Source organism: Calidris pugnax, unplaced genomic scaffold, assembly GCF_001431845.1.
Source record: "Calidris pugnax isolate Ruff unplaced genomic scaffold, ASM143184v1 scaffold281, whole genome shotgun sequence".
Classification (NCBI taxonomy): Eukaryota; Metazoa; Chordata; class Aves; order Charadriiformes; family Scolopacidae; genus Calidris; species Calidris pugnax.
In genome coordinates this window covers 1-5,155 of record NW_015091028.1, presented here as the reverse complement: position 1 = coordinate 5,155, position 5,155 = coordinate 1, and the positions used below count along the sequence as shown (strand labels likewise).

General features: G+C 44.0%; 1 long non-coding RNA gene across 1 annotated transcript; it reads left to right on the top strand.

Annotated features, from left to right (window-relative positions):
* Nucleotides 1-34: 34 nt before the first annotated feature.
* On the top strand, nt 35-4,556 carry LOC106896212. The gene is made up of 3 exons (XR_001413602.1): nt 35-948; nt 2,381-2,476; nt 3,890-4,556. It is a non-coding gene; the product is annotated as an uncharacterized LOC106896212 (long non-coding RNA).
* Nucleotides 4,557-5,155: the final 599 nt, after the last annotated feature.

The following is a 5,155-nucleotide window of genomic DNA, read 5'->3' as shown; positions in this document are numbered from 1 at the left end:
GGGGAAAGCAGGGGCTGGGTGGGCTGCGGGGAGGCTCCCCGGAGACAGAGGGTCTGGTCACATTGGCTCCTGAAGTTTGGGAGGAAAAGGCCAGTTTGCTGCCAGTGAGGAAAAGCTGATGAGGAATTGCAGTTAATGGAATCGGGCCCTCGGTAGTTAGGAATGGCTTCCTTTGGGGTAAAAGAACAAACTTTTGCCTCCTGCCCGTTACCTTCATTGGGCTCAAGTGTTTCTCTTCTGTTTGTTCCTACTAATTTTACGGGCAACTTGGCAACAGTTTTTTACTTTGGATTCATAACTCAATTTTTATTAGTATGTGGTGTCAGTGCAGTTGATTTTTGAGCACCTAGATGCCAGTAGAAATGTAGTGAATGAAACACAACGGAAACGGATGCGTCACTTGATTTTTATTCTGTTTTTTTTTTTTTTTAATTCGAGTAGCAATGGCATGTTTTTCTATGGCTCAGTCCACATTGTTCCAAGGAGCCTTCAGTCTAGGCCTTTTAAGTAAAAAGAATGGAGTTTGTCGTTCCATGAAAGGACTGGTCCTTCGTAGGCCTGAGGTGTAGACTGGGAGGGTCTCCTAAGGACGTGATCAGGGTGAAAGCCAAATTTCTGCCAATGTAGCTGCTGTTGGTCTTCGCTGTTGTTGATGCCCTCACAGCTCCCTCGCGGGTGGGAGCTCTGACTCTCAATTTTTTTTCAGTCTCTAACACGTTTTTTTTTCCCCCAAGGAGAGGCTTCATTGCAAAGTGAATGATTTTCCTCCCAGACGTGCCAGTGACTACCATCAAGTTACGACTATTAAAAGCACAAAAGCGACATGCTCTTAAAGATGGGGACTACTTCTGGACACGTGTTAATCCTGTGCAGGTGTCCTTGGGATACAGATAGTCTGCGCTTCCTGCTCTGACAAGACAGTGTGCCCGAGACAGGGATGAGCTCCAGGTGTCAGGGTTTTTGTCTCTTCGTTTGTTTGTTTTCTAGGGGTGGGTGGATGTGTGGTTTCCAAAACAGGGTGTGAGGCTGACTGCAGGTGGCAGCCTGCAGAGCTCTTTTCCTGCCTGATCTCTCATCTCTTTTTTCACTCCTCTTCCATGGCTGTAACTTTCATTTGGATCATTTTAGCAGAGTAGTTAAGTGACTTGACTGTGGAAATGTGCTGGTAATAGCAAGAAGGTAAATGCTTGAACCAGTAGAAAGTAGAAAGAACAACAATAGCAGGAAGCAAATTGCAAATTCCCAAAAAATTGTGTGTGTTAAATGCACACAATTCCCAAATGTTGTTTGGCAGTATGTTCCAAGTGGCTATTTTTGGTAAAAATAAATTTTCAGGAAATACAGGGTTGTGTGTGGCAAAAGAAGTCCCTCTGTCTGTGTCCTGCTCTATAAATGACTGGCGGCAGGGCTGTTGTTCTCTGCTCTCGGTATGGCCACAGTTGGGCTGCAATATTTAGACCTAACAGACGGGTTTAGGAACGGAAGGAGAATGCCTGTTTTCTGTAAGGGCCATGAACGCTGACCCTTTTCTCCATCTGCTGCTTTCCTGTGCACCAGATGAAGCTGTTTTAACTTCTCCCTTGTTCCCGGTCTAGCTATCTCTGCAGCTGCTGCTGTGGGTTGGGTTTGCAATTAGTGTTATTGGGTTTTTGTGGAGCTCTCATTGTGGATTACTCCTGCTGTGGCCAAGTGTCAAGATGGGGTGTTCAGTTTACAGCTTCAGAAGCCACATCCCCTGAAATGGGTGTGGGTGAAGCTGCCCTTGGGCCCACAGCTGCACTCGGGGGCTTCCCATCAAACAGCAGGGTGTGTGTGGGCACCCGTGGGGCTGTGCTCTGCTCTGGGAGCTGCTGTGCTTTTGCTGTTGGGAGACAGAACAGAGCGTGCGCCTGGTAAATCTGAGGGCAGTCAAAAGCTGGGAGGGACCCTGAGCAGGTTTGGTGGTGCGACAGCAGTTTGAAAAGATCTTGACTGTTGGGAGAAATGGCATGGAAAAAATTCCTTTTTTGCAAGGAGGCAGTTTACAAGGACAGGTGGATTGCTGTACCTTTTAACAACAATATTCAACTTGGGATGTATAGGGTGAGGAAACCTTGTCTCTACGTAGGCTTGAGAAAAGGTAGGTAGGCATCTGTGCCTGTTACCTGCGTGTATCTGGGAAGGTGGCTCTAGTGAAACTGAAGCTGCCACTGAGTCAAAAAAAGGCAGGGTTGTCTTAAAAATGCAAAAGCTCTAGCGGCCCATATCCGCAGCTGTGCCAGAGATGATGCCAAATAGTTTTTCCTCCACTTGGCTGTGGTCTTTGCAAACTGTCACAAAAGAAGGAAGGTTTAGATTCCTGCCCAGCTTTATGCTAAAGGGTTTTTTCCTTTCTCGGCAGAATGTCAACTGCCACTGTTTCTCCGGGGTCGCCCTTTCTTCTGCTGCGACAGCACAGTACAGATGGAGAGGATCTGGGGCGCTCCGCGAGTACAAGGTACGTCTGCAATGTGCATCTGCATTTTTCCTAAGGTCCTTGTAGTGTGGACTTGAAAGTTAACATAAATAGGGTCTGTTCTGGAGCATGTTATGCCCACGCAAAGCTTACTTCCCTCTGCTTATTTTCTCTTCCTGAAAGCATAATATTCTCTTTCTGGGAGATTACTAGTTAAATGATACCGTGAAAATAATTTTGTACTAAAAGAGGGAAGAAACTGTTTGTTAGAATGCAGATATTCAGAAGAAGCAGACTTTATTTTCATGATGCAAGCTTCTTACAATATCTTATAGAAATACTCAAAAACTATTCCTCATTGGGTAACGCACAAAAAAACCCCGTAGTCAAGTGATAACTGTGTGTTTTGGAGATGGACAGTGCGATGGTATCAGTGCACAGCTGTGCAAGCTCAATTAGTGCCAAAGCCAGACACTTTTATGGTAAAAGTATTTTTATTGAATGTATAGAGACAGGCACACCTTCTCAGCATAAAGTGAATGATCGAGCTTTTTTCTTTGTTGCGCCCTGTATTCCTCAAGGTTTTACCCTTCCCTCTCAGCTGCATTGACTGAGTGAGAGGAGCAGCAGCAGCGCCAGGGCTGTAGCGGCAGCTCTGGGTCCCTCAGCATCATTCTGGTCACGGCAGAGCCTGGTCCTGCCCCTCTCAGGGTGAACTCCCTGCACCGCACTGGGAGGAAGGGGCCAGGCATTTCCCTGCACCGGTCAGAGGTTCACTGTTAGTCTGAGTAGGTGTTCCAGGCGGCATCAGTCAGTCTGAAGAGGGATCTGAAGTGTCAGGATGGCTCCAGCTTTGGCAGGCTGTGCCGTCTTTTGAGCGGAGCTGTTAATTGTTAATTATAATTTTGTATAGTTATTGTGTATTGGTGATAATGTAATGATCACATATTACACAATCACGAAGATTCTGTTATTATGGGTGTATAATTTATATCTATATTAGGACAGTAAACAAATGTGTTTATTATTAACAGTAAGGGTATCGTCCTTTTAATTACATTTAAAAAAAACATAAAAAGCAAGTCTTTTGCAGCAAAGCCCTATCTTAATAGTAACTCGAAAAAGTGAATTGCAAAGCTCACATGGAAGTTTCCCAGGACTTTGTTTTTAAATGTGGGTTTTCATCAGCAACCACTTCAAAATTTGATTTGACAGATGAACTTTAGGAATTTTCATTTGAAACTGAAGAAAAATCCATCTCTTGAATAAGTTCTGCTGTTTGGCAGATACAGAACTGGGTGACGCTTCTGTCTTTGAGGACGCAGAAATAGCTTCCTCATGCTGATCAATTCACAAGTATCAGTATTCCAATATGCATGAAGTAAGATGATGATTGTTGTTGTTGCTGTTGTTGTTAGGACTGGTGCTACTGATTTCTTTTTGTCTCTCTTGTAGGGTTGGCTGAGAGCAGTCCACCAGGAAGGCACACGGGTGCTGTCCCTCACTGAATTTCCATGTGGTGAGAGAGAGATGCCACCTCTTAAGCAAGAGCCAGGGTCTTGGCTTGAGGAAAGAAAAGCTTTCCGAAGCACCGTTTCATTTTTGAAAGACCTGATTGCAAAACTACAACATCACAGAGAAGCTGAGGTATAAATAAGATGAGATGCTAGCTAAATAAAAAAATAACGTATGATAATCTTATGAGGTGCATTCACAATTTGGGTTTAAATGCTTTAAATATACTGCTGCAAAGCAAAATATTTCAGGAATATGCAATAAAACTGCCCATCACACTTTCTTGTAATAAATACATCTTAAATGACAGCTTGCATTTGTTGTTCTGTGCATGGATAGCTTTTGACTGCACAGATTGACCTTTTAAAAGTCTTTGTATTTTGAAAGCATGTTTCCAGTACCCGTTAAAGTACATTTTTTTTTTTTAATGTTGTTATTTCTTGGTGTAGTAGAATGCTACACAAGTATTCTACAAGTATTCTACAAGTAGAACTTGGATGCTAGTAAAAGATACTGTAGTGAGAGAAAAGAGGGGGAAAATTGTAAAATAAAACTCACCATTCATCATTAATCAATTAAAACTTATTAGGCCTTGCCTGTCTAATTACCTCAGCAAGTATTTTGTATTTAATGTTGTTATTTCTTGGTGTAGTAGAATGCTACACAAGTATTCTACAAGTATTCTACAAGTAGAACTTGGATGCTAGTAAAAGATACTGTAGTGAGAGAAAAGAGGGGGAAAATTGTAAAATAAAACTCACCATTCATCATTAATCAATTAAAACTTATTAGGCCTTGCCTGTCTAATTACCTCAGCAAGTATTTTGTATATATGTTGGTAGCTTCTACTACTGCTGCACTAACTTCAGCACGCAAAATCGGGGGATTGACGTTATCTCATTTACCACGATTTTCTATGACTCCCCCTGGGTTTTTGGGGCTCCCCAAACACGTCCCCCCCACTGCCGCCTAAGGAACATCTGGTTCCCCTCCTTGGGACCCCCCGACAGACGCCTGGGGACCCCCCAGAGGCACTTAGGAACTCTCTCCTGAATTTTTGGGATCCCCCTGAATTGTTCTCAAGGGGGGTCCGAATATGGGGAACGCGATTTTCCGAGGGGGAGAGGGGAGGGAGGTGTGTGGGGAGCCCCAAAACTTCGGGGCGGGGTGTCGTAAGAATTCGTCCGGGCTGCCCATACTCGCCAT